At 49.7% G+C, this 12181-nt stretch overlaps 1 non-coding gene across 1 annotated transcript; it reads right to left on the bottom strand.

Annotated features, from left to right (window-relative positions):
- Window positions 1–1601: 1601 nt before the first annotated feature.
- TRNAR-CCG lies at window positions 1602–1674 on the bottom strand. The gene has a single exon. It is a non-coding gene; the product is annotated as a tRNA-Arg (tRNA).
- Between the last annotated feature and the right edge of the window lie 10507 nt (window positions 1675–12181).

The following is a 12181-nucleotide window of genomic DNA, read 5'->3' as shown; positions in this document are numbered from 1 at the left end:
AGCAGGATGTGTCGTCGCTGATGAACTCCTCGTTGCGATTTGGGGGCTAAAACTTGTCTCTATTTCCCCCCTAATAATGCAAAAAAAGGATCAAGTGCATTACTCCAAAATGACTTGTTGCTCGTTACTTTGATCACCATTTGTAATAAATAAATGAAATCATGAGTCCAATATATAGTAGTTAAAGTGGAACTATATACCACAGGAATGAGAAGGAAACTCCCTATATAAAGACATGGTTGCTATTACAAACTACAATGAAATCATTACCTATAAACATCAACTGCTGGTAGGTGCCGTATGCTGGAAATATCAAACGTTTGCAAGTTGCAAACAACGACTTCTCCGAGCAAGAGCGAGCGACGTTATAGCGATGTAAGTAACGCATACAAATCACTCTCTACTACCTACTTGTCTCTCTTGAGGTTGACATTTAGGACGAGTACAAATTAAAATACCACTTGGAACAAGTACCTCAGTCTCCTCCTCGTACCATTGCTCTCCCATCCTCAACTGCCACTGATGCCAGATACAATAAAGGTGCGTGTAGAATAGATTTTTTCTTCCTATATATATATACACTCAATTGTGATCGCTGCAGACTACGTGCACCGAACGCGATGCGACGAAAAAGATCTCCATAGCTGCTCAACGAGACGGTAGCGAGAGGATGGTAGCAGTGAGGACTGTCTGAAGAGTAGGATTGATTGAGATTTGTGTGATCTTGACCAAGACTTGTGTGCACCAAAGCAAAGTAAAGTGGTCAACCAAACTAAAGTGATGAAAGCTTTCCCAATTGATTGATGCATGTGTGCTCCCGGGAAATGTTGGGCTGACCATAAGGGCAGGTTGCAGACTGGCATTAAGAGGCTTTTCTCCACATCTCCCATTGGAGTATTCATATGCATGGCATGCAGACATGATTTTTAACTGACAAGTATACACGGTAAATACTTCACTTCGCCTAAGAAGCTTGTTGGTTTATACGTGCAGGACACTTGCATGCCGTCTTATTATAACGGAGGGGCTACATATACATACATATATATACTGTATATTTATTAGGTCACGCAAAAAAAACTGTGTATTTAGCCATTTAGGACCTGCTGTCAACTGCGCGAGTCTGTGATCGAGGCACTGACTACTGGATTGATGCCAAAGCAAGACGCTTTTGCAGCGGCACGGTGCAAAATGTGGACAAAAAAGTCAAAATTTCGCTGTCTCGGATCGACGGCCTGATTTTTCTTTTCTGTCTCGGATCGACCTTTTGCCGATCTCTCATGTTTGGGCGAATAGCATAGCACTCAGGGAAAAAATTTCAAACCAGTCTGAACTCGTTTTGTTTGGCCAAATGGTCTGCGTGTGCGTACGGATAATATTAATCATGAAACGGAATTTGCCCGGAACAATTGAGAGCAGCAGCAGATGGGTGCTGGGCTTGAGTGAGGCCCGCCCGAAGGCGGCCCACGAAGGACGAGGCAGATGCAAAGAATGGGCTATAGCTAGGTTGAGTGATGATGATGCTGGGTTCGGCTGAGAATGGTGCCAAGTTGAAGAATGACCTCTAACAAAAAAAAAGGGGGAAAGAAATAAAAAATAAACGACCACGATGGGACTCGAACCCACAATCTCCCGCTCCGGAGGCGAGCGCCTTATCCATTAGGCCACGCGGTCATCTGGTAGCCACATGACTCTATTTATTAGATGAAAACATCAATGCACGTTCTGCAGGTAGTGAGGCACTGTCGTCGATGAAGAGCCGGACAGGCTAACTAACCCCGGCCGGCTCCAAGAGCACCTCCACGGCGATGTTGGGCCTGTCCTAGCTGATCCTCATAGCTGCCGCCGGGGTCGCCGGGGCGCCAAAACAGCTCCGGCCACCACACCTCGCCGCGCGCAAATCGATGGCTAGCTCTCTACGGGGTTCTTTGTTGGTGGAGGGTACTATTTGGAACGAAGAAGCACCACAACATCATGTGGAATGAATACTGAAAACTTGACATAAGAAAGAGACACCTTCGGTAGGGACAAAATAATTCTCTATTCAGTGGGGATCCGTCCCATCAACTACAGTTACAGGGGTATTTATAGGGAACGGTTCACCTACCCACCATTATAATTACATCTTTTTACTCCCCAACAACTATATTCCAAGGACCTTTGGGTCCAGCATGACACTCTCATCTCCTTCGTTGCGGGCCTTCGGCTGTCAGGCTTTTAGGCGCCTTTGTCAGCCTGGTCTTGGCGCCGTCTTCGCTTGGCTCACCCTTCGGGACATCTTCTTCTTCGTGATCCTTCGGCCTTGACCGAAGACCCTTGATTCGCTTTATGAAATCAGGGAGGGTCACCATCACCCTTCGGCTCTTGACCCTTCGGCGCGATCTGAACATGGCGGCCCCGAACAGTAGCCCCTCGAGGGCGAGGGCCTTTCCTCGGAAGACCCGAGGCCTCGATCCTTTCATCGTGTGCAACACGGCCCGAAGCGCCACCCCTCAGATCGCCGACGCTGTGCGAATATATCCACAGTGTTGCTGCAGAAATAGGAAAAACAAGAGGATGAAAATAGAATAAAAAATAGTAATGAAAATTAACGGAGAAGACTGAAAAGCCCCTCAGCTGCTAATGGACAACCAATGGCAATGGTTGGAAATCGAGGGCAAAGACGTCCTTCTTCGCAGCCGTTGTGCTGGCTTGCTACGTATAAATGCCACCCCCCGTCCATTTCCTCACGCCTTCTGACACTTTCACGCTCTACTTCTCAGCTCTCGCCCGAACCCCCTTTGCTATTTGCTCGCTCAAGTCTTCGGTCTCCTCTTTCTTCGGCGTTGATGGCGCCTAAGGCTGACCGCGCGAAGCCCCCTCTGACCCGGTCTCTTGGGGGGCAGCGGTGTCACCGAGGCCGTGCTCACCGATATGGTCCGCCGATGGCTAGTGGCTGCTTATGCTGTCCGTGCCCCCAAGGAGGGCAAGACTTCAGCCCACCCGGAGAAGGATGAGGTCGTTGTGTTTTGCGACCTGTTCACCGCGGGGCTCCGTTTCCCATTGGACCCTGTCTTCATGGAGACCCTTTGGTCATTTGACATGTTCTTGCACCAACTGATGCGAACTCAATTGCCCGCCTCAACTTGTACTTCTGGCTAGCAAAAACTTGCCGCATCAAGCCTTCGGCCGGGGACTTTGCCTTTGTGCACCGGGTCCACTACCATCCAAAGATCATTGCAGTGACGAGGGCTGACGGCACCGAAGGCGAAGCCGAAGCTCAGTATGGTGCCACAATTTCATGTACCGGGAGCTTGTTTTGAGCCTCGTTACTGCTTACAAGAACGAGTGGCCTGGGGATTGGACTTCGTTTTGGTTCTACCATAAGGTCCCCTTGGACGCTGGCACCTAAAGCCATCCCCTTGTTACCTACAAAATTCAGAACCTGGGTGAAACTTCCCGGGTCGATGTCGAAGACACAGAGGACCATCTAGCCTTTGTTGCTATGGTCCGAGAGATGTTGAAGGTATTCAGCACCCACGACATTACCGAAGAATATGTTGCCTGCCGCCGCTGGCCGTTGAAGGCTGGATGGTCCATCAAGGGCTGGTTGCCGGAGGCGCAGTGGGCCGGAGGAATTCCTATGCCTGACTTCGCCACCTCCTTCAATCTTAAGAAACATCATATTTCTTTGACTCTACGCTTCAGTTCCTCTACTTCGTTTTGTATTGTGACAATAGTTCCTTTTGTGCAGAGATCGATGCCAACTCTATGGAGATTTGGCTGATGACATTCTTGGGGCCGAGTCCATTGACGAGTACAAAGCTATCTTTCAAAAACTAGGCGGGCCCCACACTAACTATGTGTTCCAAGCCTTGGGGATCGAGGCTCCGCCTCGTGCCGCCACTCTTCGGCGCCAAGCAGCCGAAGAGAAGAAGTTGAGGAGGGAGAAAGCCCAAGGGGTGAAAATTGCCGGTGGTACCTCGGGCACCACACACCTTGAGAGCAAGAAGAGGAAACTTGGCCCGAAGGCGGGCGGTCCGCCCAAACTATCCAAGGCTGCAAAAACCCTATTCGCCTCGTCGCCTCTAAAAGCTACTAGGGACTCCGAAGACGCTACCAACGTGGAGGCAAGCCCCCTTGCTGCATTGCCGCTGACATCTGTGGAGCCCCCTTCGGTGCATCCAAAGGTGTCCGATAGCGGTTCCGGCCGTCTTGCCGGTCTGGATGTCAGTGACCAAGAAGTTGAATGTGACAAAGGCGCCGGTGGGCACATCGACGTGGGCTTACCGACGGGGGGTGCCGGGTCTCACGACGTTGCTGTCGCTGAAACCTGTTTGAGCCCTCACAAATCACTGAGCGGCTCGCGTAGCTCTTCGCGGTTGTCGTCTTCATCAGGTGGTAGCGGCAAAGAGGCGTCTTTCGCAGGGGATGATGATCAAGAAAACACCATGCGTGCCCGCGCGACAGCTGGCCGCGACTCCTCATCCAGCTCCTCCAAAAGCAATGGCTACTTCATCTTCCATGAGGACCCCGTTGCTGCTGCTGCCAAGCTCGGGGCTTCGGGAGCCAACCTGATTGGAGGCAACAAAATCGGGAGCCTTCGGTTTGAGAGTTAAGATCGAGAGCGCGAGTTCTTAACTCAATCCGGGGCCTCATTTTGCTTTTCTCTAATGGAGAAGGAGCTGATGGGAATTGATGTGCCCAATATGCTTCAATGCGCTCAAGACCTGGCGCTGAAATCCTTCGTGGCTGCCCGATGTGCTGCCCATCACGTTCAAACCGATGCCTCATCAAGCACCCGCATGTCCAAGCTTGAAGAGAAGATTGCTACTAGAGCGTGAAAAGCTGGAGCTCTAGAAAGCATGCGAAGCTAAAAACGCGGAGCTTGTGTCCGTCCGTGCCGAAGTCGCCAACGCTTTGGCGCTGAAGAACAAATATTCTGATGACCTAGCCGAGACGTAGGTGTGCCTTAACTTGGCCGAAGCCCACGCGGTGAAGATTGTGAACAAGTTCAACAAGTCACAGGACACCTTTCGTCGCTATTGAAAGGCCCTGACGATGGGCATTGGATATCTTCGGCTGGCATCACGAAGGTTCATCTTCGTCAACTATGCGAGCGCACCTTCGCTTGGCCTTCAGAAGAAGATGTCATGCTAGAGGGGCTTTCCCCCATGCCCAAGAACATCGCCTCTTCAAGGATACTTTCTACAAGGAGAAGGGGGTTGTCCTCGTTGAGCGTCAAAGGCTTTGGGTGAAAGAGTAGGTACGAAAACCGTCCTCGATCTCTTGTCAATTCTAGACTTCACTTTGTAACTCTTCTCCCTTGGTGCAGCTACAACTTAAGGCGGAAATGTACGCAAAGGAAGTGGTACATGATAACCGGCCATCGAGCTCGACCGCTCCTGCTTCCGAAGACCCTTCGGCCTCCACTCCAATGAACGTCGCAATCAATCCTGAATTGGTGCGCAGCGAAACCGAAGATGGCACCGCTGGCAGAGGTGGTGCAGAAGTCAGAGAGGTGTGAGGGAATTGTTATTTGAACATGTGATTGATGCGCTTGTAATATATTACTTTCGGATGCTAACACCTTTGGCCCTCATAGGACCCTGCGGTGGAACCTGCGCAGGTTACCAAAGGTATTATTCCTCTCTGAATGAATAGGGTTACTTCTATGTTACTGGTGAATCGTGGTCGAAGTTCCATATGGCATTCCCTTCGGTTACCTTAAGCAAATTTTGGGAGAATAACCTTCGTTTGTATGAAAAACGTAATGCCGTTGCTAAAGCATTTTTCACCAAATTCAAACGCGACCCTGTTCGTCACGCCAAGATCTTGTCTGACCACGCCCTTCGTCGGGAGATCCGAAGGATCAGATGTGGTTCTAGTGTTCCATACGTTCCACCCGAGTGGCTCATGGAACCGTAACCATAGCCCGTGGAAAACAACACCGAATCCCTAGAATTCATGTATTGTATTCCAAGTGATCAAGCGAAGGGGCCATAACATCTCCTGACCCTGCGTTGTCTTCGGCTGCAGGGATGCCTTCGAAAGACTCCCTTCGCCGGATGGCTGAAGACATCATAACCACTATTGTGCGAGAATTGATAGATGAGATGGACCGTGTTGTATTCAACGAAAAGCAATGAATGTTTGTGCTTCTGCAAATATTGTATGTAATTTTGGCTTGTATGAATTGCCAGGCCACTTTGTTCGCCTTTGGCTTCGATTGTAACTTTCTTTGTATGAATTTGTTGAAGCAGTATGTGCCCGATTGGACTGAGAAAATATTGTTCGTGTGTATTTATTAAGAGAATTTGATGCGTATTTTTTGCGAAGTGGCACCCCCCTTGCCCACTGGCGGGGCCGAAGAGGTGCAACAGGCCCTTGCATGTGATCTTTATGCTGAAGTGAACCCCCTACGTTCACTGACGCGACGCCATGATGAAGCATACAACGTTTGCGAAGTGCCACCCCCCTTGCTTTAGCAGGGCATCGGGGGAGGTGTACATCCTTTTTGCATTTTTTTTCGGATGCCTTCAGCCTTTCGCTCAAGAGGGCTTCATTTCTCATTTCTATGAATGCCTTCGGCCTTTTGCTTGAGAGGCCTTTATTTCTCATTTTTATGAATGCTTTCGGCCTTTTGCTCGAGAGGGCTTCATTTCTCATTTCTACGAATGCCTTTGGCCTTTCGCTCGAGAGGGCTTCTTTTCTCATTTCTACGAATGCCCTCGGCCTTTCGCTCGAGAGGGCTTCGTTTCTCATTTATGTTGAAGTGAAGCTAAGGGACGCCGAACCCATCTTGCTCACTTATTCTCCAGCATTCCCTGGATGCTGTGTGCCCATGACAACCCCCCTTCGACCGAGGCGGGTAGTTGCTTCGGCACCTTTTCACCCCTTCGGGCACACATTTTCTTTGGGGGTTCCTTGTTTATACTTCACAAGGGGTTACATAGGACATCCGCCTCGTTAAAAACCTCACACCTTCGGTGACCATGGTGGCCGCTGCGAAGGCTTCTCCTGCGAGGAAAAGAGTACGGGTCCTTGGTACATGATGGATAAAAATAAAAAAGGAAAGTACAAAATGAAACATCTACGAGCCCCTTTGGTTATTTTTCCTTCGGTGGCCCTTACATTTTTCCTATACAAAATACTTTTGCAGCATGTCCTTTCCATGAGTATGGGTCATCGACCCCTTCGAGAGTCCGAAGCCTGCAGGCCTCCGGTCTTGACATCTTCGTTACTAGGAACGGTCCTTCCCATTTACTGTTCAACTTTCACTTCATCATCCCTTTTGGTATGCGCCTCAACACGAGATCTCCTTCTTTGATCTCCCTTGGCTTCACCTTCTTTTTCTTCCATCTTCGGGTCTCATCTTGGTACTTGCTTAAATTTTTGGCTGCTTTCAACTTCACTGTCTCTATGATGTCAACGGTTGCCGCCATGTCCTCGTGCGTAGTGTTCTCCGTTCACCAGGAACCTAGTTTGATCTCCTCCAGAGTCATGCATTCTTCTCCATAGAGAAGCTTGAATGGTGAGAACTTTGTGGTTTTGGATTCCGTTGTGTTGTGACACCAAATGACCCTCAGTAGCTCATCCACCCACTTGCCCTTCGACTATTCTGTGATGTTCTTCTTGATGCCTGTGAATATGATGCCATTGGCTCTCTCTACTGCTCCATTGGATTGAGGGTGATACACCGAAGCAAAACACAGCTTCCTTCCTAGCTGATCACAGAATGCTCTGAAGGTGGCGCAATCGAATTGTTTGCCGTTGTCCACTGTTACCTCTCTCGGAACACTGAAGCGGCAGATAATATTTTGCCAGAAGAATTTTTACAAGACTTCGGCTGTGATGTTGCGAAGAGGTTTTGCCTCCACCCATTTGGTGAAGTAATCCACTACTATGGCTGTGTATTTGTAATTGCTTGGTGTCGTTGGCAGGGGCCCAACAATATGAATGCCCTATCGGAAAAGAGGCCACATCGGAGGTATGAGGTGCACCTCTTTGGGTGGGAACTTGCTGTAGTGTGCGTGCTTCTGGCAGTCAGAGCTTGTTGTGACCATTTCTTGAGCTTCTGCCACTGCCGAAGGCCAATAGAAGCCTTCTCTGAATGCTTTGCCCATGAGGGCTCTTGTGCCGGTGTGAGATGAACACATTCCGGAATTAATTTCATTGAGGAGCTGTTTGCCTTCATCTCTAGATATGCATTTGAGGAGCGGTGCGCACACCCCCCTTCAGTACAGGTCTTCGTTAATGATTGTATAGTTCTTGGCCTGAAGGGCCATCCTCCTTTCTTCCTTCTCATCCTCCGGAACGAAGTGTCCCTTAAGAAATGCCATTATAGTCGCCCTCCAATCTTCACTAGTGATTGCATTCACAAATTTCACCGGGGCTTCGTCACTTTTTATGGAGCCATACTTCAGTGTCTCAAAGAATACATTCGAAGGCAACAGGTTTTTTTGCGCTGCTGCCTTGGCCAGTTCATCTGCCTCTTTGTTGAGAGGCCTCAGGAAACTTCTCACACCGAAGCCCAAAAAATATTTCTCCATGCCCCTGACCGCAGCCAAATATTTGACTAGCTCTGGGTGTTGTGCCTTGTAAAATTTGTCCACGTGCCTCGTGATCAACTCGGAGTCGGATTTGACAGACAGCCTTCGGACCCCTAGTGCTTTTCCCTTCTGAAGGCCTAGGAGTAACCCTTTGTATTCTGCCACATTGTTCGTGCATCCACCGAAGTCCACTCTGATTGCATATTTCGAGTTGACACCCGAAGGGGCCACCAGCACTGCCAAAGCGCCTGCACCTTTCTCACAATAAGCTCCATCACATGCCATGTGCCATATGACTTCGATCATTAGCTGCTCCTACCCCTAAGATGAAGGTGTCCAATCTGCCATGAAGTATGCCAACACTTGGGACTTGATTGCGTTGCGTGAAGTGAAGTTGATTGTGTCTTCCTCCAGCTGAGCTGCCCATTTGCCTATTCTCCTGGAGGCCTCCCTATTTTCAAACGTGTCCTGAAGGGGGTATGAAGTTGGGACTGTTATTTTGTGAATCTGGAACTAATACCGAAGCTTTCTTGCTGCCATCACCATCTCAGAATACAAAAATTTAGAACCGCTGAGAGCTTTGGAGACAAAGTATATTGGGACTTGTTTCAGAACCCCTTTGATCTTGCACTCCTATACCAGCGCTGCACTGCTCCTGATGAAGCAATGTACAGGAGGAGCTCGGCCTTCAGTAATGGGCTTGACATGACTGCCAAAGTTTCAATGTACATTTTCAGGTCCTCGAAAGCAGGCTGCTGCTCTGGCCCCCACTGGAAAGTACCGGAGCCTTTTAGTGCCTTAAAAAAAATGGAAGGCTTCGTTCCACAAACTTCGATATGAACCTGTTCAGCAAAGCCAATCTGCCTGCTGGCTTCTAGACCTCCCTTTGAGTTTTGGGAGCTTTCATGCACCTGATAGCTTTGATCTTTTCTAGGTTTGCCTCAATGCCTCGTTCTGATATCATGCAACCAAGCAATTTTCCCCTTCTCACCCCGAAGACACACTTCTCCGGATTCAACTTTAGGCCGTGCCGCCGAAGGTTGACGAATGTTTCCCGAAGGTCTTGAATGTGATCACCCTTTTTCTAGCTTCATACAACAACATCATCCACATACACTGACACATTCCTATCCAACTGCGTTTCGAGGATGATGGTGGAATTATTCAACATCATCCACATACGCCTCCGGAATTATTCACCTTCGGAGACCACTCAACCATTTCTGGAGCTTGGCCTGGCTCTACCTTCGGAGCTGGTGGAAGATGGTAATTTACTGGGTCGTAACCTTGGGTGGACGCCCTTCGTGCCCAGCAATGATGATACGCCGAAGGAGGTTGATTGGGCTGCGGTGTCATTGGAGCTGGCAGTGACAAATACTGCGGTATGTATGGCAGTGGTTGTAGTTGAGTGCTAGGAGACTGGTGGGCCATTGGGGGACTGACGCCGAAGGCCTGGCTTTGTCTCCCCCGGAAGTGTAGTTCATAGACTTCGGTGGCTCCGAAGGTTTCTTTTCAAACTCATCCTTCTTCTCCTTGGCGAACAGGCACTCATTTGTCCAATGGTCTTGGTCTCTGTCGTGAAACGGCACCCTCAGACCACAGCCTCCTCGACTTCCTCGGCCTCCTCTTCCGCTTCGACCCCCTCTATTCGAAGGTCCTTGACCGTCGTATTGCTGTTGGCCTCCTGAGACTTTGTTCACAGGCTTCTGGCTTTGTTGCTTTTGTTGGTCCGCATGCTAGGGCTTCGGCTACGACCATTGATTTTATCTTGCCTTCTTTTCTTGGTTCATGGCTTCGATCCTTCTCCTTCTTCCCCGATCAAACTTGCAATATTCTTGCATAACGTTGAAGAGTTCTCTGTGTTCGATTTGCACCTGTCTAGGTAATCTTGGCAAGACCCTACTCGTAACCCGCTTGTTGCAGCTTCGATCACTGTCAGGTCCGCCACATTCTGAGCCTTGGCCCATAGTTTGATGATGCGCTGCATGTACTCTTGCAGCGTCTCCTTTTCCCCTTGCTTATAATTGTGGAAGTCACAGGATGTCAATTCCTCTATCTTCAGTCCTCGGAAACTGGTCAACAGCTTGGATCTCAACTGGCTCCATGAGTAGATGTGACCCTTTGGGATGATGGCGAACTCGTGTTGCGCAGAGCCCTTTACGGCCATGATGAAGGATTTTGCCTTGATTGTTGAACCCCCTCCGTTGGATTCCATGGTAGCTTCGTACTTGAGTAAGAACTCCCTCGGGTCTGTCTCCCCATCGTATTGCAGTAGGACGACCGCGTTGAAACGAGGTGGCCACGGTGTCTGTTCAAGTTCAACTGTTAATGGCGTCCATGGTTCCTCATGTCTCCTTGACCTCTGGTGGTATTCCCTTCGGTCTCTGTGATACTCATCTTCAGAACCTTCATCGGGATCATCTTCGATGCGAATGGTTCTCTCCCTTGGCCTTGCAACTTCGGAGCGCACGCGATCCTGAGGGTGCCTTCGGGGTGGGGGTGGGCTGTCTGTTTGGGTTGGGTCCTTATCCTCCGAATGGCATAGCTCCAACAACCTTCTCTTCTCTTGTATCTGTTGTTGCAGCAGCTGGCAGCACAACTCGTCTTCTTGCATCTATCGATACTGGTTCATGGCTTCGGCTTCCGTCCCTTTGGGTGCTTTACCTATCGATCTTGTTTGCACTTGGGATGTTGACGACGGTGCCGCTCGAGCAGCCTAACGCAGTCTTGTTCTTGCTTCGGCCAACCTTGTCTCGATCCTTCGGTACACCATGATGTCCTCCGTGGGCACTCCCATTTGCTCGAGCTGGACCTCGAACTGTCCGTCCGCCACATCTTCGACTTCCACCTCTTTGTTGCTTGTCTAGTTCTGCTGCGGCACGAGGACGAGGGCTTGAGTGTCCTTTTTTTGCCTCTCCGAAGCGCTGGAACTCTTCTTCTTCGGTGCCATGCGGTGTGTTGGGCTGAACCACGGCGGGCACCAAAACTGTTGGTGGAGGGTACTTTTCGGAACAAAGAAGCACAACAATAACCCATGAAAGGAACACTAAAAGCACGATAGAAGAAGAGACACCTTCAGTAGGGACAAAACAATTTTCTTTTCAGTGGGGATCCGTCCCATCAGCTACAGTTACATGGATATTTATAGGGGGCGGTTCGCCTACCCTCCATTGTAATTACACCTTTTTACCCCCAACAACTATATTCCAAGAATATTTCCAAGAATATTCCAAGGGCAAATAGTAATTTTCTATCTAAACCCTTTACAGCTCGTCACGCTCTTTGGGTCCAGCTCGACACTCTCGTCTCCTTCGTCGCGGGCCTTCGGCTATCAGGCTTTTCGGCGCCTTCATCAGCCTGGTCTTGGTGCCGTCTTCGCTTGGCTCGCCCTTCGGGACGTCTTCATCTTCGCGACCCTTCAGCCCTGACCGAAGATCCTTGATTCGCTTTATAAAATTAGGGAGGATCGCCATCACCCTTCGACTCTTGACTCTTCAGCGCGATCCGAATGTGGCGCAACCCCCCCCCCCCCACCCCCCAGCAGTCTCGCTTGCTCCGATCCTCTCTCTCTATCTGTCGAGCTTTGTTATTTGTAGACCACCGCGTACGTGCACGTGTTGCATTGAGAGTAAAGTGCGGTGATCATTTGT

This window comes from Panicum hallii, chromosome 6 (assembly GCF_002211085.1).
Source record: "Panicum hallii strain FIL2 chromosome 6, PHallii_v3.1, whole genome shotgun sequence".
NCBI classification, from domain to species: domain Eukaryota; kingdom Viridiplantae; phylum Streptophyta; class Magnoliopsida; order Poales; family Poaceae; genus Panicum; species Panicum hallii.
Note: the sequence above shows the minus strand (reverse complement) of the source record. Positions and strands in the feature narration are given on the sequence as shown.